At 45.0% G+C, this 25,966-nt stretch overlaps 1 non-coding gene across 1 annotated transcript; it reads right to left on the reverse strand.

Annotated features, from left to right (window-relative positions):
- Positions 1–5,599: 5,599 nt before the first annotated feature.
- LOC120096797 (small nucleolar RNA SNORA48) lies at positions 5,600–5,739 on the reverse strand. Its single transcript, XR_005493633.1, has one exon. It is a non-coding gene; the product is annotated as a small nucleolar RNA SNORA48 (small nucleolar RNA).
- Between the last annotated feature and the right edge of the window lie 20,227 nt (positions 5,740–25,966).

Raw genomic sequence — 25,966 nt, forward strand, 5'->3', positions numbered from 1 at the left:
TTCACACAGCGCCAGTCTTTGTGCTTTTGCTTTTGCAATGCTGGGGAGGAAGCCAGGGCTGTGTGTGTGCTGAACACTGTTTCGTCATCGAGCTACACACAGCCCTCATGACTACTTTAGTAGCTGCTCTGTGACGTCAGGGAGGCACAGAGGGTATAATGTTTCCAGTTTACAGAGAGCACTGCCGGTAAGAGATGGATGACTTGGCCACCCACAGCAGGAACTGGGAGCACCTCCTTGAACCAAGACTCATAAGGCCTGAAGTCCACACTTCAGTCATCAGACAGACACACTGTGTGGCTCAGAGGGGAAGGAACTTCCCACAGTGGTGACGGGCGGTGTGACTCAAATGAGGGCCCAGGAACCTTGCCTCCTGGCACCATGGGCTCCACTCCAGAGAGGACTATAACCAGCATTTTAGTATAAAATGGACTTGCTGTTAAATGATTTTACTGAATCTTAAGCTGGTACAACTGCTCTGAAAGTGATGGTTCGGTGTGTGATATTTTCAACATAATAATAGGTTTCCTGAGGCTCACTATCCTTGTATAAATCTAATTTGAAGGCATAAATTCTAAGTGAAACTCCCACCCAAAAGAATATGGTTCTTGGAATGCAAAAATAGATTGCTACAACCCTAAGGCCAGACTGTTCTGCATAGAAAGTTCCAGACATGTCTGGGTTACAGAGTGAGACCACATCTCAAAAGAACAGAGGGAGGAGTGACATGTATGATTTCACTTACATGAAAGGAGGATAAGGATTGGTTGTTTTCTTTCTGTTTTTTAAGGTGTGTGTGTGTGTGTGTGTGTGTGTGTGTGTGTGTGTGTGTGTGTGTGTTGGGTTTTGTCACATGGGTGTATTGTGGGTGGCTGCCAGAGAAGTGTTGGACCCCCTGGAGCTGGAGTTATGGAGAATTGTGAGTTTCCTAACGTGGGTGGTGGGAACTGAACTAAGGTCCTCTGAGAGAGCAGCACAGTTGCTAACCACTGAGTCATCCTCCAGACCCAACAGTTTTGGTTACTCATGCAGAATTCAACTTGAGCAAATGAAGCTGTTAGGGGAGATGGGTGTTGGTGGCAGCTGTGTAGCACTGAGAATGTGATCATGCCACAAACTTCAAGGTGGCAGCCTGCATGTTCTGTGTTTATAATGTAAAAGTGAACACTCCAAATCCCATCATGGGGTGAACACATGTGAACTCAAAGATTCGCATTCTGCTGAAAAGATTGGTGCACGATAGGGCCATTCTGCCAGGCAGCTTGGCGATCTATATTGAAGTCTTAAAAACACTGAAACCCTTGACCAACAGGTCAGACCCCAGGAGTTTATCTTATGAAAATGATTAGCAAGCATTACAGGGACGTAATGCTTCTGTAATGCCTATGGTAAGCTCCTACTGACCTGTGTCTAAGAATAGAGGATTTCAGACATATTGATATATTTATGACATGTTATGATAGAACATATGATATATTTAGACATATTGATGTGTTTGTGTTTATTTAGCACTAAATATGCTGGAGTAACATGTGACTGTTAAAAATATTTAGCTCTGCAAGCATCACGCATCATGCAAGCCGATTTAGTAGCTATCTCACGCTCACTTACAGATCATACACTCGTAGCTATAAGCTAGACATGGGCAAGAGCGTTTCTTCGGTTTGTCATCAGCGCCTGTCCAGGGTGAAGAGACATTTGTTTATGGCTCCCAGGCAGGATGTAAAGAGCCTCCCGTATTTAAAAAAACAGCAACTGCAAAGACTCCTGGTAGAAAAGCAAAGCTAATAAGAACAAAGGCAGGGGGGTTGAAGAGATGGCTCAGCGGTTAAGAGCACTGTCTGCTCTTCCAGAGGTCCTGAGTTCAAATCCCAGCAACCACATGATGGCTCACAACCATCTGTAATGGGATCTGATGCCCTCTTCTGGTGTGTCTCAAGACAGTGATTAGTGTACTTACATACATAAAATAAATAAATCAAAAAAAAAAAAAAAGAACAAAGGCAGACAGATTCTGCCTCCGTGATGAAAGGCCTTGAGCATCACGGACTCTGGCGCTAGGAATTCTCCCAGTGGTGTAGCATTAAGACAAGAACGCTGGGCTGGAAATCAGCATCTTAGATCTGAGTCCTAAGTCTGTTGCTAACGCTCCATTTTTTCCTCCTTGAGTAAGTCACTTCAACTCCCTGGGACTGTTTCTTTGTATGTCAAATGGAACCAATTATCTCCAGCCAGCCATCTTTGGTAAGGCTCAAAATAAAGTGAAAATATGGGACGTTCTTTAAAATGTGAGGTTCTCTTCAAGGGTAGAAAGAATCACGGAAAGGCTAGGACGACTGGCCTTTTCCTGGTGGCCTTTAGCTCGTTTCTTCATTTCTAGTTTCCTGGTGTTCAGTGACTAGCGTCTCTGCCCCATTTCCAGCTATGAACAATTCAGGCTCTGACTGAAGCCTGAAGACTTGGTGGCCTGTGGGGAGAGGCCTGAAAGGGAATCAGTTCTTTCGCTCCTGCCTTTACCAAGGCCCTTACATGAACCTCAGTAGCCTAATGAATCTGAGCTTTCAGAAGGCAGCCTGCAGAGAAAGCCCAAAGGAAGATATTAAATGAGGAAGTCATTGTCCTAAAATAAGGGGAGAAGGTAGCTTGAGTACCCCCCAAAAATGCTGCGAAGCTCATTCACAAAGCCCCGATTTTCATAAAACAGGGTGCATGAGAGGGATTGTCTTTGGAAGCCCCTTACAAATGCTTCAGGGTTGGTAGCACCGGGACAAGGCCAAAGTGATGGAGGGAAGGAAGAAAGCAGAATAGCAGTGTGGACGCAGGGACGAGAGCAAATCCATTTCAGAACCTTGCACCAAAACTCTGCCGTAGGCCAAGATAATGGTTGTCTGAGATTCATTAAAGGAATAGTAAAAGAGCTATCACGAATCTGTCATTTGCTATCTATCATTTATTGAGCACATCAGTAATTGCCTGATAAACATTATCTCCTATGGTCCCTGAAGCACCCTGGGACATAGGAGCAAGCCTTATGACATAATGACTATGATCAGAGGCCCAGAAACTACATGCTCATTCATCAGAAGGCTCATAACTCAGGAGATAGCCTGAACCACTCCATGATATTCCAGTTCTTAGATAAGAAAACTGACTGGGTATTGGCCCAGGTCATGTAATACTGAAGGCAGGACTAGAATTTGAACCATTGCACTTGGAGTCCCCTGAGAATGTGTCCCACGGGGCAAAGAAGGAAACAAAAACCATCCCCTGGGAAGAAATTCAAAGCCTTAGCTTCCAGTCCAGCTCCACCCTGGCTCAGGGTCATCCTGACAAGTCCTCTTCCTTCTCTGGTCAGGCCCTTCTTGAACCACGTGCTTCTCAGGACCTGTCTCCACCATCATCCTTATCCCTTGGCCCATGAGTCCCTGTCATCCTCCCAAGGTCCTGAAGCAATCAGTCCTTATTCCCACACTGCCAGGCTTACGTGTTGACTGGAGCCCGAGGTCTGTAGGTAGAGTGGCCAAACTCTAGAATGAGGCCCCTTGGCCCATAATGTGAGCCTTATTACATAATGACTTTGGTACTATCAGAGGCCAAGGAAACAGGTACTACTCGGAAGGCTCATAAATCAGATAACATAAGTCACTCCAGGATACTTCTACTAGGGACAAAAACTCTTTAAGGAAGAAAGTGTGTATGCCTGTTGTCTGACTCCCAGATCACTGGTTACAGTAATCTCAGCTCTATGGCGACTTCAGAGAGTCTCAGAACTGAAGCCTCCCAAGTCAGCTTCTAACTACAGAAAGCAGCTAGTCTCTCTTTCCGGATCCACTCTACTAGAAACTTGAACGTGAGCTCCAAAGACGCCACTAGGGACCGGACCGCTCACTCCCTGCCTGCTCTAAAGCCACGTGATTCAGCTGGAACCAGAACTTAAGGCTCTGACCTTAAGCTACATCTTAAGTCTTGCTCCGTCCCTATCGTTCCCCACCACAGAACCCAGTGTATTTTCCCTTGAAACGCCTCTCCTAGGTTTCCCTCACTGAACCACCACCTCAGACGCTCCCTACCCTGGATCAGGCCACCACATCTTTTCCTGGATTATTACACCCCCCTCTCCTTAGTCTTTATTTTCTCAAACCATGTACCATGTCACTCTCTGTCACCAAACTGCTCTACATCTACCAAAGAAAAGTCAAAAAGACCTCAGCCAAGTTCCCTGTCACCTGCAGCACAACATGCACCCCAGTTCCACTCATCTCCCCATCCCCTCATTTCTGCCCTTGGCCCTTACAACCTCCCCCCAAATAACACACACACACACACACACACACACACACACACACACACGCATAGAAAATGTCTCATCTTGGAAGCTATAGTGTGTCACAGTATGACCCACAATATACCCCTCTACCCAAACATCTTCACTTGCTAATGTTCATTGCAATGAGTCATTGGTCTGGTTCAAGACCTCTGGCTTCTAAGACACCATCAATAGTGGATCCTCATCAGAACTCCTCCTGGTTGTCCTATTGCTACCCTGTGCCATGGAGATCCTGCAGCTTTGGGTCAGCAGAACTAGACCTTTCGTGAGCCCTGACCGTTCGCAGATGATTAGATTTTGCAGTAGACCAGCTCAGGGCCTGCGTGGTAGCTGTGCTGGTCCCCCATCAGCTCTCCTTTATGCACAGGTGAGCCCTCCAGACTGCTCCGACTAGGCCGTCCAGTGCTTCCAGGAAGCAAGGTCGGCTCTCCCATGCTCGTGCCCTCAGGGCTGGCTCCATACCCATGCCTCCACGTGTAGCCCAGTCAAAGTACAGGGCCCACTCTCCTGAGTGCTACAGTCAGTGGAGGGGGTAGGGCTAACTCTCCTGTGCTCATGACCATGTGGGCAGCCAGAGATAGAGAAATGGGGGGCAGGGAGGTGTCTCCTCTGTGCCAATGCCACCCCATAGCAGGGGTGCAGGGTCAACTCTTTCACACTCGCACCCTCAGGCTGGCTCAGTCACACCCCTGCTACCAGGGCCAGCTCCACTATGCTGACTGGACAAGTCACAGGGGCTGCTTTCTCTACTGGTGCCACTGGTAAGAGGTGGGGCCAGCTATCCTGTTCTGCACAGCCCCTGGACCTCCCTGATGACTGTCCCCAACCAGGGAAGCCCCTAATGTTCTCTAGTGGTAATGTAAGGCACAGTTATTGACCCCTGTCCCTGCATAGCCAAGGACCCAGACCTGTCCCTCAGTAGCAGGATTGAGCACTCACAGCAGGGTGCCCCTCTGCACCCCGAGTCTCCAGTTCTATCTCTTCATGATGTTCAAGCTGCTCCACTTCCCTCTTGCCCATCTGTCTACCACATCCTGGCACATAATGGCTGTTCCCACAGCAGGCAGGCTATCCGACTCCTAGGTGACATCCTCTGGCAAGCAGATAGCTATGGCCCACCTGTGCCATGGGCCGGAGGACAGGTTTGTGTGTTGAATGGCAACCCACAGGTCTCTCTCTCTCTCTCTCTCTCTCTCTCTCTCTCTCTCTCTCTCTCTCTCTCTCTCTCTCTCCTTCCTGTGTTGTGCTGCCTGGGTTTGGTTTTATTTGATTTTATGAGTCCTAGGCATAAGACAGCTTTGGCCACCAAGCCGGACACCAAGCTAGGAGGAACAAAGGACTGCCATTTGCTCTGCCCCTGACTGAGATAAGAACACCACCCACAGGGTGTCTCTCAGCCCATTACAGGGTGGGGGCACTTATTAACCCTTCTAAGATTCAGGGTTTCCTCTCTGCAAAATGAGATTAACAATGCCTATCTCACAAACACACCACTGTGACCTGGGACATCGTGGTGCGCAATGCTTGGTGTTTGGCGAACACGATGTTGGCATGCGCCATTAGGAGGGCAACATTGATAAACAAAGCTCATATTACATGCCTGGACCTGTGAAGAATGTCTGGGTTATAAAATAAATAAGTAAAGCTTAGCTCATACCTCTAAAGACTAGCAGGAGACAGACCAAAGGGAAGCAGCTGACCGCCACGTCCACATCGAGTGGTCAGTACCTAGAAAAAGGCATCCGCCTGGCACTCCGAAGCCTCCAGACATTGAGCCAGTTCTGAGGAAGAAGAGAGGACTCCATGACAGTATGACATGCACAGCATGGGAAAACACCAATGATGGTGATCTAGAAGAAGGGACAGTTGGGGCAGACAGACAGAAGGCACGGCACATGACCAGAGAAGCAGATTGAAACATCACTCTTCCCTACAAGCAACAAGTGCTCAGGAAGTATTGATTGGGAAGAAGGCAGCCAGGGTGGGTGGAGATCAGAGCCATGAGGTTCTCTGCCATAGCCATGGCTGTGACCTGGGCCAGATCTACACCCTACCCAGGCTATGTCCTCACATAAGTCGCGAGGTTAAGCCCTATTCCAGGATTCTGAGACAAGAAAAACAATACTGGGCTTCGGATTGTTCTTCATGCCTCACTCAGAGAGACATGTTTCTGCCTGTTTCAGGAGGAGGCCGGCCTCCAGAGGCTGGCCTCACCCTCTGTAGGTCACACCAGGCCTCTGAAGCAAGAAACACTAATCACTTTACCAACACTGTCACACCCTCTCCCTGGGAACCTGAGACGAGGTTCCTTTGTCATACCTCTGCGTGGGGTTGGTTCAGACTCTGATGACTTCCCTGGCCTCAGACTCTTCCCCTCAGAACACCAGGCACAGAACAGGGGAAAGCGATGACCTCAAACGAAACATAAGCCACGTCAAGGGCTGCACACACATAAGCTTGGGTTGCCTAATAAACAAATTACACCTAGAAAGAATCATTTGGGCAGCTGGGAAGATACTGATTTACAAATCAGTAAAATGCTTTTAAAGCACAAGGAACTGACTCCAGTCCCTAGCACCCACGTAAAAACCTGGTGATTTTTTGTAATCCCAGCACTGGGATGGTGGAGACTGGAGCTTGCTGGTCAGCCATCTCCGCCTGACCACAGGAGCACTGTCCCAAAATAAAGTCTCCTGTGTTATGCTAACTCATCCTCCAGCCCTTGGCAGACCCTGAGATCTTCACTGTCAATGGTGACAGAAGGATGTTTATCTTCCTCCCTTTTAAAAACTAGAATCAGTGGAGCATGTGTCTTTGATGTATGTTGAAGCATCTTTTGGGTATATGCCCAAGAGAGGTATAGCTGGGTCCTCAGGTAGTCCAATGTCCAATTTTCTGAGGAAACTCCAGACTGATTTCCAGAGCGGTTGTACCACTTTGCAATCCCACCAACAATGGAGGAGTGTTCCTCTTTCTCCACATCCTCGCTAGCATCTGTTGTCACCTGAGTTTTTTATCTTAGCCATTCTCACTGGTGTGAGGTGGAATCTCAGCGTTGTTTTGATTTGCATTTCCCTGATGACTAAGGATGTTGAACATCTCTTCAGGTGCTTCTCAACCATTCGATATTCCTCAGCTATGAATTCTTTGTTTAACTCTGTACCCCATTTTTAATAGGGTTATTTGGCTCTCTGGAGTCCAACTTCTTGAGTTTTTTTGTATATTTTGGATATTAGCCCTCTATCAGTTGTAAGATTGGTAAAGATCTTTGCCCAATCTGTTGGTTGCCGTTTTGTCCTAACGACAGTGTCTTTTGCCTTATAGAAACTTTGCAGTTTTATGAGGTCCTATTTGTCAATTCTTTATCTTAGAGCATAAGCCATTGGTGTTCTGTTCAAGAAATTTTCCCCAGTGCCCATGTGTTCAAGACTTCCCCACTTTTTCTTCTATTAGTTTGAGTGTATCTGGTTTTATGTGGCAGTCCTTGATCCACTTGGACTTAAGCTTTGTACAGGGCAATAAGAATGGATCAATTTAACCAGAAGCTGAAAAGAACCTAAATGCCCTTCAACAAAGGAATAGATACAGGAAATGTGGTACATCTACACAATGGAGTACTACTCAGCTATCAAAAACAATGACTTCATGAAATTCATAGACAAGTGGATTGAACTGGAAAATAACATCCTGAGTGTGTAACCCAATCACAGAAAAACACACTCGGTATGTACTCATTGATAAGTGGATACTAGCCCAAAAGCTAGAATTATCCAAGATACAATCCAAGGACCACATGAAACTCAAGAAGAAGGATGACCAAAATGTGGATGCTTCACTCCTTCTTAAAAAGGGGAACAAAATTATCCATAGGAGGGGATAGGGAGGCAAAGTTTACAGCAGAGACTGAAGTAACGGCCATTCAGAGCCTGCCCCACATGTGGCCCATACATATACAGCCACCAAAACTAAATAAGATGGATGAAGCTAAGAAGTACATGCTGGGGGTTGGGGATTTAGCTCAGTGGTAGAGCACTTGCCTTCGGTCCTCAGCTCCAGGAAAAAAAAAAAAAAGAAGACCCTGCCACAAGAAGTACATGCTGACAGGAACCAGATGTAGATTTCTCCTGAGAGACACAGCCAGAGCATGTCAAATACAGAGGCAAATGCTAGCAGCAAACCATTGAACTGAGAAAGGGACCCCTGTTGGAGGAATTAGAGAAAGGATTGAAAGAGCTGAAGGGGCTGAAGGGGCTTGAGACCCCATAAGAACAATGGCAACCAACCAGAGCTTCCAGGGTCTAAACCACTACCCAAAGACTGACCCATGGCTCCAACTGCATATGTAGCAAAGGATGACCTTGCTGGACACCAATGGAAGGAGAAACCCTTGGTCCTGCCAAGGTTGGACCCCCAGTGTAGGAGATTGTCAGGAGAGGTGGTTAGGCGGGGTGGACAGGGAGAGGAACACCCTTATAGAAGAGGAGGGGGAGGGGTTAGAGGGCTTATGGACAGGAAACTACCGGGAAAGGGAATAACATTTGAAATGTAAATAAGAAATACCCAGTAAGAGAGAGAGAGAGAGAGAGAGAGAGAGAGAGAGAGAGAGAGAGAGAGGAGAGAGAGAGCGCCCTAGAATCAGAGAGGGCAGCTTTTCAGGTACACTTTTCCCACCTAGCAGCATGCATTTAACCTTCCTCTATGACATTTTTAAACATTTTTAAAGATTTGTTTGTTTGTTTGTTTACTTGTTATGTATATATGAGTGCACACACATGTCACAACACACATGTGGACATTGAAGGCCAAGTTTTAGGAGTTGGTTCTCTCCTTTCACCTGTGGGGTCATGGGGGTTGAATTCAGGTCATCGGGCTCAGCAGCAGCAGTATCTTGCCCCCCTGCCCCAGTCTCCTCTATAAATTCTCTTGACTTGATAGACCACTCCCTTCTGTCCTGAGGTAATAGTTTTGTGGCTCTATTGGTTAAATGGGTACTTTTACCTATTACGAGGTGGGGTGTTGGTTATCCCCAGCCTTTAGCTGCTGCAGACCTTCACTCGTGTGTCAATTGTTCAACTCATTCAAATAAATGTGTAGTCACGTGGCTGCTAGGTGGATCTTCTGACGAGACCATGTCTCACTTTGTAAGAAGCTGTTAAACTGTGGCCTGAAGCAGCTGTGGCATTTGCAAGAGCTGAAGATACAGTTTAGTGATGCTTGCCTAGCATGTGCAAGGCCCTGGGCTCAATCCCCAGCTCCTCAAAATGGCTGTGTTATTTCGAAGTCCCCCAGCAAAGGAGACTTTCTATTGCTCAGCCCCCTTGCTAGCATTTAGTGTTACATGTTTACAGTGGGTTTCTTTCCTTTTAAAAAAAATTTATTTAAGGGCTGGAGAGATAGCTCAGCTGTCTGCACTGACTGCTCTTCCAGAGGTCCTGAGTTCAATTCCCAGCAACCACATGGTGGCTCACAACCATCTGTAACAGAATCCGGCAATGCCCTCTTCTGATGTGTCTAAAAAGAGCAACAGTGTACACACATAAAATAAACAAATCTTTAAAAAAAAAGTTTAAGACTAACTTGTGTCTTTTTAAAGATTTATTTTGTTTATGTATATATACACATATGGATGTATATAGGTGCACATTGTGCGAAGGTGCCCAAGGAGGCCAGAGAGGCTGTTAGACCTTGGAGCTGGCTGGAGTTATAAGTGGTTGTAAGACACCTGACATTGATGCCGAGGACTAGACTTGGTTTTCTCAGAACTTGCACAACTATAAAGGAATAGATTTGCTGTGTATAAATTTTAAACCATAACAAAAAATCTGTGGCTCAAAATCAACAACTATGTCCTTACCACTTAATAAAACAGCAAAATCCCCCTAGGTGGTTTTAGCAAGAGATCAAGCTTCACTACCAAATGAGTCACAGTCTCCCATGTGGAGAAAGAGCTAGACAGAGATGGATAGATGGGTAAGTGTATGAAGGAGTAAATGAAGAATGGATAGATGATGGGTAGTTATGTAGGTAGGTAGGTAGGTAGGTAGGTAGGTAGGTAGGTGGATGGATGGATAGATAGATAGATAGATAGATAGATGATGGATGGATGATGGATGGATGGATGGATGATGGATGGATGGACAGATAGATGGATAGATGGATAGATAGATATGCCCAGAACAGAGGATAGAATCATCCAAAGAAAGGGAAACATAGTATTATAAACAGATTAAGAGGAACTAAAATAGGAATATTAAATGAGGGGGATGGGGGGGCAGAATAAAGGAAAATATGGGGAAAGGCAGCTAACACTAAAAGTCTTTTAAAAAGTCATAGGGCAATTTACTTTGTAAAAGTGTCCTAAAATATATGCATACATGAAAGGAATTTAAATGCAGTCACAATGTACTAGGGAAGACACTGCACCAACTCATCATCTTATGACACCAAGTAAAACCTTCAATGCCAGGAAAGGGTTTCAGCTTGTTGAGATGTTACCAAAGTGGTCCCACAGACCACCTCCAAGAGACATCACAGGCTCTCTTGCAAAAGTTATTGGTTACTCTCCACAACCTGGAGTAAGGCTTTCTTGCTGAAAATATCACTTATGTCATTAAACGTGGAGAGTTAAGCTGATGCCCAACTAGAAGCTTCACCATATTGACTAAGCACCCATGGTGTTGGAAGGTATGCTGCACGCTGCCGCAGGAGAAAGATGCTATTCTCATCCTGTGACCTACAACAGCCAACTGCCTTCAAGGAGCGGGGGCGCAATAGTGGTACAGTGGGAGTAACCAACCACTTTTTAAAAATTGAACTTGAGGGCTGGAGAGATTGCTCAGAGGTTAAGAGCATTGGCTGCTCTTCCAGAGGTCCTTAGTTCAATTCCCAGCAACTACATGGTGACTCACAACCATCTGTAGTGAGATCTGGTGCCCTCTTCTGGCCTGCAGACATACATGCAGGCAGGACACTATATACATAATAAATAGATACATTGTTTTTCTTTTTAATGGACTTAAGACCCATACCATGAGATGGAATACACACCCAACACTGATAAAGTACCAAAGAATGAGAATAGACAGGTCATGGGCCATAGGAGAAAACTTAGTACTATTATTTTGTTATTGAAATAGCAATAAAGTGACTCCTGGTGACACATTGTTACACCCACAGATCAGGGCACCTCTGGACCCTCAGCAGAGAAGCTTGTTCTTGCAGTAGATGGGAACTAACGCAGAGATCCACGACTGGATAATGTACAGAGACCGAGAGACTTTGAGTGCTTGGTCCTAACCAACCCCCTTCCCTCTAGACTCAAGGATCTAGGCAGACGATAAGACATACGTATTGCAAGAGCTAGAGGTGCAGGCAGAGTCATCCAGACACAACAGGGTTGATACACATATGAACTCAGAGACTATGACAACACACACAAGATCTCTCCAGGCTCAAACCCAAATCCCGTCACTGAGAAGGGAGGTGGACACAAAGCCCCACTCCTAACCAAGAAGCTATCACCAACGAATGCCTGTTGGGAAAGGAAAAATCAGTTTTATCCCATGGAATATCACTGGCTCCATGTCCAGGAGAAATTGTTCAACACAAAACAGACTCCATGTTGGAGTGGGGGATTCATTTAGTTTGGTTTGTTTTGATTTTTATTTTTGTTTAGTTTGGAGACGTTGGCTTCTGTGACTCAATGGCTGTGTGCCCTTGAACAAGTTGGTTCAGAAGGCTTCCATATTCTGGTACATGTCCACTCCATTGAGCCACCAGTTTATCCCAGTCCCGGTCTTCCAGTGGGAAGAATAGTGCAGTGTTTAATACAATCCCAGATGTCTAGTGAGCATAGCTGATGAACTAAAGCTAAAAGTCTTGCTTTGGTCTTAGTTTCTGTTCTTCCAAATTGAAATCACTTGAGGAAGACTAGTGAATTTTTATTGTTGTTGTTTCATTTTTGGTTCTGTTTTTCTGTATGTCTGGTTGTTAGGCAGTTTGGACTCTGTGTGTGTGTGTGTGTGTGTGTGTGTGTGTGTGTGTGTGTGTGTGTGTGTGTTCAGATTGAGTAATAAGGTTCCTTGCATGTACAGCCTGAACCTTGTAAGTTTGTTGCGTTCCTAAGAGTACAGAGGTCAGCGTAGTCAGATGCCCCGGGAGGCACGTGTTCACAGCTGAGTGAACGTGTACACATGCATCTGTGTGTATATAAAATAATTTTCCTCAGAACACTTTGTTGCCAATGAATCTGTTCAAAGGTCATTTATTATTCTTACCATAGTATCAAATACGTTAATAAGCGGTTAGATAATTAATTGCCCAAAGGGAAAATTTTTGCTTTCGTTCAAGTCTCTTATCTGACCCAAAGGTTGTTGATACTGGAGAACAATGTGATGACTGGCAGAAAGGCTTTGGTTTGTGGGTTTGCTGTGGATCAACAGGCTATACCTGTCAAAAGATCTCCTGATGCTTAGTCTTCCTATGGGAACAGGGAAGACCGGTGTTGAAGTGCCCTTTGTCTCCAGACAACTTCCGACTGCCTTTCCAGTGAGACTCTTACAGCCTCTGAGAGGGATAACCTGGACTCTAAGAGGCAGAACTCCACAGTTCCAACCAGTATCTGTAGCTAGTTCCCCTTATCACACTGGGGTTCAAGGTATGGCCCAGGGATTCAAGGCATGGCCCAGGGTGTGGTATGGTATGTCCTTAAGAATGCAGGCATTAAAGTTGGACAAACTCAAGCTTGGCTCCCAGTGCCTGTGCCTCCCAACCTTCGTTCTGAGCCTCTATTCCCTCAACTATGGATCATGGGGGATTTTTAGATAAAATCCTTATCACTCAAGTTATTTTGAAGGTTGCGTGTACACTGCAAGCCACTGTAGTGACTTTTGCCAATAGCTCTACGGTATAAGAGGCAAGACCGGGGCAAGAGGATCAGAGCCTAAGATGTAGTGAGACAGCATCAAAAGAGAAAATTGAGGGATGGAGACAGTTGACAGAGTGATCGATCGCTTAGCAGGTACAAAGCCCTGGGTTTGAGTCCCTGCACTACATAAAGCCGGTGAGGTACTGTGTACCTATGGTCCCATCACTTTGAGGTGGGAGAGTAAAAGCAGCAAGGTCCAAAGTTAAAGGCTATCCTCAGCTATATAGTCCAAGACTGGTGTATGTAAGACTCTACCCCCAGCCAACTCACACTGGTTTTTCACAGCCTAGTAGGTAGTACATGCCTGTAATCATCTCAGCAGCTGGAATGCAGAGTGAACCTTGAAAGCAGCCTGGTATACACATTGAAATCCAGGCCAGCCAAGGGGACCTGACAGAAAGAAAGAAGGAAGGAAGGAAGGAAGGAAGGAAGGAAAAAGGAGGGAAGGAAAAAAGGCTCTTTGCACATTTCTTGGCATATGTAATAAATACTATCATTAATAATATTTATCAAATACTTATTGATACCTGCCTACCCATACATCCTCTCATTTAAACATTCACAATATAAACTGACAGATACAATTATTGGCCCCATTATACAGATAAGAGACTCTTACCCAAGATTGCAGTAAAGAAGGGAATTTGAGCCAGGCATTTACACTATCGTTAATACTTTTATTATAGACAAAAAAAAATCATCAGAAAGAAAAGCTGCAGAGGGAGTCGTTCTGCCTCTGCGTCCCCTCTAATCACCGTAATGTGAACATGGCTCCTTTTCCCCAGACTTGCTGCTGGATTTTAGCCACCATTTGGTTATTCATTTAATGTTCATTGACCATCCCCTATGTGCCAAGCACTGTGGTTGGCCTGGATTATACCGTCCTGAACCAACAGCCAAGGTTTTCACATTGCTGAGGGCAGAAGGGAGAGGAGCCAGGCACACAGAAACCACAGGAAAAGGGACAAAGGGGGCCCTACAGTGGAAATGAACTCGAGTGACATAATCTAAGAAGGGACAAGAGTGTGGCTAGAATGAAGGGCAGGAGAAACAATGCCATGACAGGGTCCCTGGAACTCAAACCTTGGGCCTCACAGACTGCCCCGCACACCTCCCTGTATGCAGACCCCTTGAAGGTACTATATCCAAAACAAAAAAATAAATAAATAAACCCCCTCCTCTTCCACTGCACAGCCAAACACCCAGCTGCCCAAACTTAAGACTTGCTAAACATCTTTTTCTTTATTTTCGTGCGTTTGAATCCAATGCCCCATCTACACTCTGCCACAGAACTATACCCACCTACCCTAGTTTGGAGGTAGGATCACTGCTAAATGCCCAATTGACCTCGAAATCAATATGCAGTCTAAGCCATCCTTGAACGTGACATCCTCCTGTCTCAGTCTCCCAGGAAGTTGAGATTGTCAGCCAGGCATCTTCTTGGGCTTGTCCTCTGTGAGGCCATGATGCTGGACTTCATTTTAAACCTACTAGCTGTCTAAGCTGTTAAACCAGCTGTTACCAGGCTATGTAAAACTAATATAAGGTAACTTGGGGGTGGGGATAGAGTTAGACTTACTATATAGCTGAGGATAACCCTGAACCTCAGACCGTCCTGCTTTTACCCTCCCGCCTCTAACTGTCCTCCCCATCTCCAGCCACTTCATCTGCCCAAGGAGATCCTCTCACAGCCAACCCATGACCACTGCAATGGTGGTGCACACCTCTAATCCAACAGCTCAGGAAGCCAAGGCAGGAAGATTGAAAGTCGGAAGGCAGCCTCAGATACTTAACCCCCAGCCTATCGCCGTACCACCCTGAGTGCTACGGATTTTACGGTAACCCCATCTTGTCTCAGAAAAAAAGAAAAAAAAATCAAATAACTCCTCGTAGCTCCCTTCCAACTTTAGAATAAAGCCTCCATTCTATGGCTAAGCATGTGGCATTTTTCATTGTGGGGTCATCGGCTGCACTTTCAGCCTCTCTCTAATAGCCCAGAGTGACTCAGAACACCAGCCATGCCCAATTACTCCTTCGTCCCCGCCAGGAAGATTACGAGGTCGTCCCACTAAGAAGTCATCTAAAGCCTTGTAGAAGGAATGTCAAGCAGAAGGGCACAGTCTGTCTCCCTGAAGCCTTCTCTGACCCGTGGGCAGCATCGCCCACTCTGCCCCCTAGTTATCGAAGTTACAACGCAGGGCTCAATGTTAACTGTCACCACACTGGGTCTTTAAACAATTCTTTTGAGTTGGCAAAGATGTAGGAATTGGGAAACACCAGACCCAGGTACTCCAGTGGGCAGGATGGATATGGGGAAGATTTACAAGCACAGGGTAGGATGTGCTGCCACTCTCTACTCCTAGGTTCACGGCTGCTTGCCTCTTTGTCTTGAGACATAGTGTCATATAGCCAATCTGGCTTCAAACTTGCTATGCAGACAATCATGACCTCAAACTTCTGATCTGGCTCCTTCACCTCCCCAGTGCTGGGCCAGACTGGCGGGGGAAGGGGGGGTTGCATGCTGAACAGCTTCATCTCCAGCCTCTAATTGTGTTTTCTATTCTTATGTTGAGGATTAGTCTGGCTTCTTGTTGTTGTTGTTGCTCTTGCTGCTGCTGCTGCTGTTGCTGGTGTGGTGGTGGTGGTGGTACTGGTGGTACTGGTGGTGGTCAACTTGACACAAGCTTGAATTATCTGAGAAGGGCTACTACATCAGATTGGCCTGGGGCTGGAAAGATAGCTCAGTGGTTAAGAGCACTGGTAGTCCTGGAGATCCAGTCCATACACAGCCACCAAACCCAGACACTATTGCTGATGCCAAGAAGTGCATGCTGACAGGAGCCTGATCTAGCTGTCTCCTGAGAGGCTCTGCCAGAGCGTGACAAAGACAGAGGCGGATGCCCATTGAACTGAGAACTGGGTCCCCAATGGAGGAATTAGAGAAAGGGTTGAAGGAGCTGAAGGGGCTCGAAACCCCATAAGAACAACAATACCAACCAACCAGAGCTCCCAGGGACTAAATCATCATCCAAAGAGTACACGTGGACAGACCCATGGCTCCAGCTGCATATGTAGGAGAGGATGGCCTTGTTGGGTACCAATGGAAGGAGAAACCCTTGGTCCTGCCAAAGTTCAACCCCCCAGTGTAGGGGAATGTCAGGGTGGGGAGGCGGGAAGGGGTGGATGGGTAAGGGGAACACACTCATAGAAGAAGAGGGTGGGGGAGAGGATGGGAGTTTATGGACAGGAAAACAGGAAAGGGGATAACATTTGAAATGTAAATAAAAAATATCCAATTTAAAAAAAAAAAGAGTACTGGTTGCCCTTGCAAAAGACCTGATTTCAATTCTCGGAACCTACCTGGTGGCCCTAAACCATCTGTAACTTCAGTTTCCAGGGATCCAGCACCTTCTTCTGACTTCCATGGACATGTGGCACACATATATGCATACAGGAAAAACATTTATAAATATAAAAACTAATAAAGAAATCTTTTTTTAAAAACTGGCCTGTAAGCAAGCTTGTGGACCGTGTTCTTAGTTAGTGACTGGTGCATGTGGGCCTTTCTCTCGAGGGAGGAGGCTATCGGTGGGCAGGTGGCCCTGGGTTCTATAAGAAAGCAGCATTCCTGCATGGCCTCTGCCTCAGGCCCTACCTCTGTGTTCCTGCCTTGAGCTCCTGCCCTAAAGTCTGTCTGGATGGGGTGTGTCTCTGAGCTGTGGACTGAACAAGCCCCTTCCTCCCCGAGTTGCTTATCACAACAACAAAATGGTATCACAGCAACAAAATCGCAGCTAAGACAAGTAACTGCTTATGTGGAAACCTAAGGTGTTGAAGTTGTCTCTGCCTTATGGCCAACAGGTTTAAAATATTTCAGCCGTATCTGCAAATTCCTCAAATGCGTTTCTGCTTATTTGGTTATATGACCGTCTCCTCTGTAAGACCAGGCTTTGAACAGTCATGTTCTGTCCTGTTGAGGGCTACTGCTGTACAAGAGATGCTCAGTGTTTACTGAGTGGATTGGTGGGTGGGTGGATGGATGGATGGATGGGTGGGTGGATGGATGATGGATGGATGGATGGATGATGGATGGATGGATGGATGGGAAGATGGATGGATGGATGGATGGATGGATGGATTGGTGGGTGGATGGATGGGTGGATGGATGGATGGATGGATGGGTGGATGGATGATGGATGGATGGATGGATGGGTGGATGGGTGGGTGGATGGATGGATGGATGGGTGGATGGATGGGTGGGTGGGTGGATGGATGGGTGGGTGGATGGATGGATGGATGGATGGATGGATGGATGGGTAGATGGATGGACGGACGGATGGACAGACGGACAGACGGATGGATGGATGGATGGATGGATGGATGGATGGGTGGATGGATGGATGGATGGGTGGGTGGGTGGATGGATGGATGGGTGGGTGGATGGATGGGTGGATGGATGGATGGATGGATGGATGGGTGGATGGATGGGTGGGTGGGTGGATGGATGGATGGATGGGTGGATGGATGGATGGATGGGTGGGTGGATGGATGGGTGGATGGATGGATGGATGGATGGATGGGTGGGTGGATGGATGGGTGGATGGATGGATGGATGGGTGGATGGATGGATGGGTGGATGGATGGATGGGTGGATGGATGGATGGACGGACAGATGGACGGACGGACAGACGGATGGATGGATGGATAGATGGATGGATGGATAGATGGATAGATGGACGGATGGATGGATGGATGGATGGATATACCCATGCATGGAAAGAGGGATGCAGGAATGGGTAAATGGATGAATAGGAATAGAGAGAATCTCCTGTGAACTGTATGGAAGCATCACCTGTCAATTTAAAAAAAAGTCTATATGCCAATGAGCTGAGGCAGAAAACAGGAGATGGAAGATCCGGGAGGCAGGGAGGATTCTGGGAGATAGTCAGATGCAAGAGATTAGCCCTGAACGCTGGAGGAGAAAGATGGTCACATAAACGTAAGGAGAGGTAAGTAGTCATGTCGAAGACTCAAAATAGAATGAATTGGTTAATTAAGTTATGAGTTAGGGGGGAACAAGTCTAACCTTACGGCCTAAGCATATATTCATAAGTATAATTCAAGTCTCAGAGTTGTTATTTCAGGGAACAAAAAGGCCAGGTGGAAAAGCAGGAGGTGACACATAGATGAATGGAAAGTTGTAAAGACAGCATAAGAGAAAAATCAATGAACTCAATAAGGAACGAAATAGTCTCATTAACACACTTTTTTTTAGAGTTTACAAAACAACACAGAGGCCAAGAACTAACCAAAAACTTGTCTTACCATCAAGGAATGACAGAATGTCAGCATTAAACAAAGTCCATGGAGATATTAAGACCTCAAGGGTTCTTATGCAAGCTTCCCCAGTCATATGTCAACAGAGCAGAACTGGAAGCCAAGATTCCTGCCTCTTAGTCTTGGAAACCCATTCAGACCAGCAACCACCCAAAGTTCAAAGATAAGCAAGGCCATTGCACACACTCCAAGAAGATACTCTGCTGAATGGCTTTTCCTGGGAAATGTGAGCAAAGTATACTCACTCCAGATAGGCCCTAAAGACAGACCAAAGAAACAACCCCACCCAAGTCGCTTTTAGTAAATCAGAAAGTTTATTACAGTCACTCAAAGGACCATATTGACAGGTTAAAGGAGTACAAATGACTCAAAGCCAGCTGCATCACCTAGAAGGCCACCTCGACATAAGTGACAGCTCACAAAAGCTATGTCCCTGGAGCTCCCAGCCCAACTTGCAGACAGGTTGGCCAGTAGGAGAGTCTCCTCTTCCCCCACAGTGCTTTACTGCTGTTATCATCTGGAGGAGGGATCTATGGATCAGATATGTTTCAGGAACTTCCTGAACCTTGTAAGTTTTGTTTACTTCCTGGACCTTGTACAGTTCAGTTTCTTCCTAAATTTTATATGAGTGTCTCCCTTAGTTCCAGGAGAGACTAATTCGATTAGGAGAAAATTGCCAGGGAGTTGGAGAAATGGCTCAGTTGTTAAGAGCACTTAGTGTTCTTCTTTTCTTTTTTCGGAGCTGGGGATCGAACCCAGGGCCTTGCGCTTGCTAGGCAAGTGCTCTACCGCTGAGCTAAATCCCCAACCCCACACTTAGTGTTCTTACAGAAGACCAAGGTTTGGTTCCTAGCACTTACATAGTGGCTCACAACCACCTGTAACTCCAGTTCTATGGGATCCAATGCCCTTTTCTTATATCTGCTGGTAGTGTAAGCACAAGGTACAAGACATATACTCAGATGCACACACATGTACATAAAATTAAGTAAATATTTTTAAATAAAAATAATCAAATGCAGAGTCAAGGCCTGTTATAAGTTGGATTGTACTCCCTATCATATATTAGAACAGTAAACCCCTCAGTTACTCAGAATGTGACATTTGGAGATGGAATCTTCATTGAAGTGACCAAATGTTTAAAGGGTTGTAAGAGTAAGATCTAATCCAAGATGAGTGGTGTCCTTATCAAAATGGGAAATCTGGATGCTCACCAGGAGAATACCAGACATCCTATTTCCAGAACTATGGGGATAACACCTTATATGGCTTATGCCTCCCACTGGGCATTGCTTTTTCTTGACAGCCCTAGAAAACTAATGGAAGCTCACCAGAGATGTGCTTCTCAAGTAGTTGTGGGACAGCAGTAGCAATGTCACCTGGCATTTATTCTACAGACAAGACACACAAGTCACAAAGTCTAGGGATGGAGCCCAGCAGCCTGTGTCCCAACAACTCACCTGGTGCTTCAAATGAGTAGTGAATGGCTGTGCTAAAGTTGCTCTGGGCTGTTGTGACTGTCCCTCCCAAAGCCCATGTGGTTCTATCCAGAACCATAGAGCGTGACTTTTTTTTTTTTTTTTGGAACTTTCAGGTGTAATTAGAAACGAGATCATTCAACAAGATTGCATCTACCCAGGTCTTTATAATCAGAGAAACAGCAACAGGAAGAATGCCATGCAATAGCAGGGGCAAAAGTAGGCTTATACACGAGCCAAAAAGCACTAAGTATCTCCAGGAGCTGCCAGAAGCCAGGAGAGATGCCAGGAAGGAATCTACACAAGACCCTCGGGCGCAGCATGGGCAGCTCATTCTCCATGTAGACTTAGATCCCCGAGCCACAAGCAAATGAATTTTGTTGTTCGGGGGTTGGGAGAGTACCTCATTGGAAAAAAGAACAACATTTCTACAGTTTTAAGCCATTCAGTTTTTGGTAATCTGTTACAGCAACTCTCAGAAACTAATCTATCCAATGAGGAGTCACAGTCACACGTGGCTGTTGATTATTGAATTATAAATCATTGAATTAATTAAAATGAAATAAAATTGAAAATTTACTTCCCCATTCAAACCAGCCACATTTCTAGTGCTCAATGTCAGTGTGGATGTAGCTTACGGTGCTGATGACCCAAACACAGGACATTTCCACCAAAGCTCTGTAGGACACCAACACTCCAGAGAGGACTCTGATCACCCCAGCAAAGCATAGCCTTCTTTTGGACCACAAAGATGTCTTTAAGTCTTAAATGGTTGAAAAATTAGAACATCCATGAGACACAAAAGCAGAAGGGTTTGTTTATCTGTTTGGTTTGTTTTGTTAGACAAGATTTGTTTTCTTTTGTTTTTTTTCCTATTGCCTAGGTCGGCCTCAGACTTCTGGGTTCTGGTCTTTTTGTCAGCATTAGAGTTCTAAGCATGGACCCAGCAAGAGCGAACAATTTTAAAGGATAAAATAAATGTCCTGGTCTTTGAATGTAAAGAATTGATCCAATTAAAATCTAACATTGTGTTTTTGTTTGATATAAAATGCTAGGGTAACAGGAAAAAAACTAACTTGTCATCTTTATTAATATTCAAGTTATGCTTTTAAGAATGAAAATACTTAGTTTCTCACTTGCTTACAATGGATAGATATTCTATGCCACCTTTGAAAAACAACTTATACTTTACAATATTTCAACTTTACAACTCAAAATGGCAGTGGTCATGCATGTCTTTAATCCCAGCACTCAGGAAAAGACAGGCAGATCTCCAAGTTCACAGCCAATCTGGTCTACAGAGCAAGTTCCAGGACATCCAGGAGTACACAGAAAAAACACCTGTCCCAAAACAAAAACAAAAACACAGAGGTGGAAAAGAGAACATGGAATATTTTCATCACAAAGAAATAATAAACACTTGGGATGATGGGTGGTCTAACTATCAGAGATGATCATTAAATAGCACACTCTACTCCATAAAGATGTATAATTGTTGTTAATTAAAAAGTTAATTTTTCCCTCCTGGGCCAGTATCCAGGAGGCAGAGACAGGTGTATATCTGTGAGTTTGAAACCATCCTAATCTATAGTGAGTTCCAAGCTACCTAAGACTACAAAATGAGACTCTGTCTCAAAGTAAATTTTGAATTGTGTGCTGTCCCCTCACCCCCTTTGTCTGTCCCACAGCTCCTCCTGCCATCCTGAGGAAACTTTCAGGACCCCAAAAGCATCCTCTTCCCCAAGGAGACCTGGAGGGGACCCAAGTAATACCCTCTCCCTGACCAACCGCCAACCAGAGGGTCCTACTGGCATCAGGAACATCCAACCATCAGCAGAGATGACCAGATGGCTAAAGGACAGCATGAGAACAAAATCAACAAGAGCTAGGGCAATATGGCACCACCAGAGCCTAGCTATCCTACTATAGCAAGCCAGGGGTAGCCTGACACAGCAGAAGGACAAAAAGATGACCTTAAATTCAGTCTCATAAAGATGACAGAGGCCGGCACTTCCTGTGTTTACCGGAAGTCCCACACCCGCGGATCCCGGCCCGTAGCAGCTCACTGCTCCCAAACCTCGTGGGAGAGAGACCTCACCGCCTGGTCAGGTGGGCGCTCCTGAGGCTGCAGAGCGGAGGAGACCACCAACACTGCCCACCCCTGCCCACATCCCTGGCCCAAGAGGCAACTGTATAAGGCCTCTGGGTTCCCGTAGGGGAGGGCCCAGGAGCGGCAGGACCCCTGCGCCTGAGACACCGCCGGAACCTGAAGGAAACAGACCGGATAAACAGTTCTCTGCACCCAAATCCCGTGGGAGGGAGAGCTGAACCTTCGGAGGGGCGGGCGCGCCTGGGAGGCCAGAAGAGACTGCACTCTGTGCACATCCAGACGCCAGAGGAAAACACCAAACGCCATCTGGAACCCTGGTGCACGGAGGCTCCCGGAAAGGGCGGCGCAGATCTTCCCGGTTGCTGCCGCCGCGGAGAGGACTTAGGCAGTACCCCACGAGCAAACTTGAGCCTTGGAACCACAGGTAGGACCAACTTTTCCCCTGCAAGAAACCTGACTGGTGAACTCAAGACACAGGCCCACAGGAACAGCTGAAGACCTGTAGAGAGGAAAAACTACATGCCCGAAAGCAGAACACTCTGTCCCCATAACTGGCTGAAAGAAAACAGGAAAACAGGTCTACAGCACTCCTGACACACAGGCTTATAGGACAGTCTAGCCACTGTCAGAAATAGCAGAACAAAGTAACACTAGAGATAATCTGATGGCGAGAGGCAAGCGCAGGAACCCAAGCAACAGAAACCAAGACTACATGGCATCATCGGAGACCAATTCTCCCACTAAAATAAACATGGAATATCCAAACACACCAGAAAAGCAAGATCTAGTTTCAAAATCGTATTTGATCATGATGCTGGAGGACTTCAAGAAAGACGTGGAGAACTCCCTTAGAGAACAAGTAGAAGCCTACAGAGAGGAATCGCAAAAATGCCTGAAAGAATTCCAGGAAAACATAAATAAACAAGTAGAAACCCATAGAGAGGAGACACAAAAATCCCTGAAAGAATTCCAGGAAAACACAATCAAACAGTTGAAGGAATTAAAAATGGAAATAGAAGCAATCAAGAAAGAACACATGGAAACAACCCTGGACATAGAAAATCAAAAGAAAAGACAAGGAGCTGTAGATACAAGCTTCACCAACAGAATACAAGAGATGGAAGAGAGAATCTCGGGAGCAGAAGATTCCATAGAAATCATTGACTCAACTGTCAAAGATAATGTAAAGCAGAAAAAGCTACTGGTCCAAAACATACAGGAAATCCAGGACTCAATGAGAAGATCAAACCTAAGGATAATAGGTATAGAAGAGAGTGAAGACTCCCAGCTCAAAGGACCAGTAAATATCTTCAACAAAATCATAGAAGAAAACTTCCCTAACCTAAAAAAAGAGATACCCATAGGCATACAAGAAGCCTACAGAACTCCAAATAGATTGGACCAGAAAAGAAACACCTCCTGTCACATAATAGTCAAAACACCAAACGCACAAAATAAAGAAAGAATATTAAAAGCAGTAAGGGAAAAAGGTCAAGTAACATATAAAGGCAGACCTATCAGAATCACACCAGACTTTTCGCCAGAAACTATGAAGGCCAGAAGATCCTGGACAGATGTCATACAGACCCTAAGAGAACACAAATGCCAGCCCAGGTTACTATATCCTGCAAAACTCTCAATTAACATAGATGGAGAAACCAAGATATTCCATGACAAAACCAAATTTACACAATATCTCTCTACAAATCCAGCACTACAAAGGATAATAAAGGGTAAAGCCCAACATAAGGAGGCAAGCTATACCCTAGAAGAAGCAAGAAACTAATCGTCTTGGCAACAAAACAAAGAGAAGAAAAGCACACAAACATAACCTCACATCCAAATATGAATATAACAGGAAGCAATAATCACTATTCCTTAATATCTCTCAACATCAATGGCCTCAACTCCCCAATAAAAAGACATAGATTAACAAACTGGATACGCAATGAGGACCCTGCATTCTGCTGCCTACAGGAAACACACCTCAGAGACAAAGACAGACACTACCTCAGAGTGAAAGGCTGGAAAACAACTTTCCAAGCAAATGGTCAGAAGAAGCAAGCTGGAGTAGCCATTCTAATATCAAATAAAATCAATTTTCAATTAAAAGTCATCAAAAAAGATAAGGAAGGACACTTCATATTCATCAAAGGAAAAATCCACCAAGATGAACTCTCAATCCTCATCTTCGGTTGGTTTATATACAAGTGTGCAATTTCTAGGCTTGAAAGTAAAATGATGCTATCTGGTGCTGGATAGAGGAGCCTTATTTTTTATTATGGCAGCTTGCTATTTTTGTAACATGGTGATTTGGTTGAACACAATAAAGTACAGTAGTAACTGATCTCCCCTTCTTCCTGGATGAGTGAGGAGATGATTAAATGTTGATGTCAGCATCCTTGAGCATATTCAGATGAGCTTCTGCTTCTGTTGAAAATGATGCTGTGTTTGATTGTGGTCCGAAGCTTTGAAGCACTACTTGGCATCTCCTTCCTTGGAGGTCTCACTGTTTAAATATAACAGATTTGATAGCTTGTTGGTAAGGTGAGGTCCAGCTTGTCTCCACTAGGTCATCTTCATGTGAATCCGGTGGTTATACGGTTTTGTTTTAGGGATATTTCATTTTTTTAATAACGGTTTTCGCTGACATTCATGGAGAGAATGAATCCTTAGAACTGTGCCACTAGTGAAAGGAAATCCTGTCTAGAGTATGTTTCTTTACAAAGCTGTGTCACACCATCCTTTGGGCCCTCTGCTGGAAAAGTAGAATCAAGTCTCAAATAATGCCTTTTAAATTGTATCCTCTAGTATTATAGATGTAGGACAGTACTGTATCATACCTCTGTGGATGTAAAATAGCTTGTACTTGCTTTATGATATGTAGTAGTGACCGTGCTTTATCAGAGCTGTTTTTAATGATGTTGCTCAGAATGTTTTCTTTCCAGATGATGATTGAGAAGCTAATTTTTAAAAAAAATGGTGCCAGGTACCACAAGAGTAACAGAACTGTGCTGTTTTCTCGGGTTTTGTTTTTTTACTTTTTTTTTTTTTTAATGGAGTGTGCTGGATGTCTCTACAGTTTTGTTCAGATGACTGCAGAACCTGGAAAAGCTGTTGCTGCTGTTGATGCATAACACACTGCTATTATTGGTCTTTTTATATAAATATAAATATATATATACAGATATATAATTTGAATTTTTGGAAACTTTAGCTGTGCTGTCAACTTTGGAAAAAAGTATCCCCGTTTACTGTGTTGAGTTGGCACTGTACAGAAATTAACAGCCATATTGGTCTAGAAATGTTGAACTTAAGTTTTTTCCATTTGTACAGGGGTAACGCACTGTATTAAATATGTAAGGTCTTAAAAAAAAAGATGACAGAGGCCTTTAAAAGAAAAATGAATAAACCCCTTAAAGAAATACAGAAAAATACAATGAAATGGGTGAAGGCAATAAGTAAAACTGTCCAAAAACTGAAAAAGGAAATAGAAACAATAAAGAAAACACAAACTGAGGCAATTCTGGAGTTGGAAAACCTAAACAATGGAACAGAAAATACAGATGCAAGCATTGCCACAGAATATAGAAGAGAGTAGAGAGAATCTCAGGCATAGATGATATGATTGAAGAGAGTGAGACATTGGTCAAAAAATGCTAAGTCTAAAAAAGTTCATGACACAAGATATTTAAGAACTCTAGGACACTGTGAAAAGACCAAACTTAAGGATAATAGGAATAGAAGACGACTCCCAGCTCTAAGACCTCAAAATATCTTCAACAAAA

This window comes from Rattus norvegicus, chromosome 14, assembly GCF_036323735.1.
Source record: "Rattus norvegicus strain BN/NHsdMcwi chromosome 14, GRCr8, whole genome shotgun sequence".
Lineage (NCBI taxonomy): Eukaryota > Metazoa > Chordata > Mammalia > Rodentia > Muridae > Rattus > Rattus norvegicus.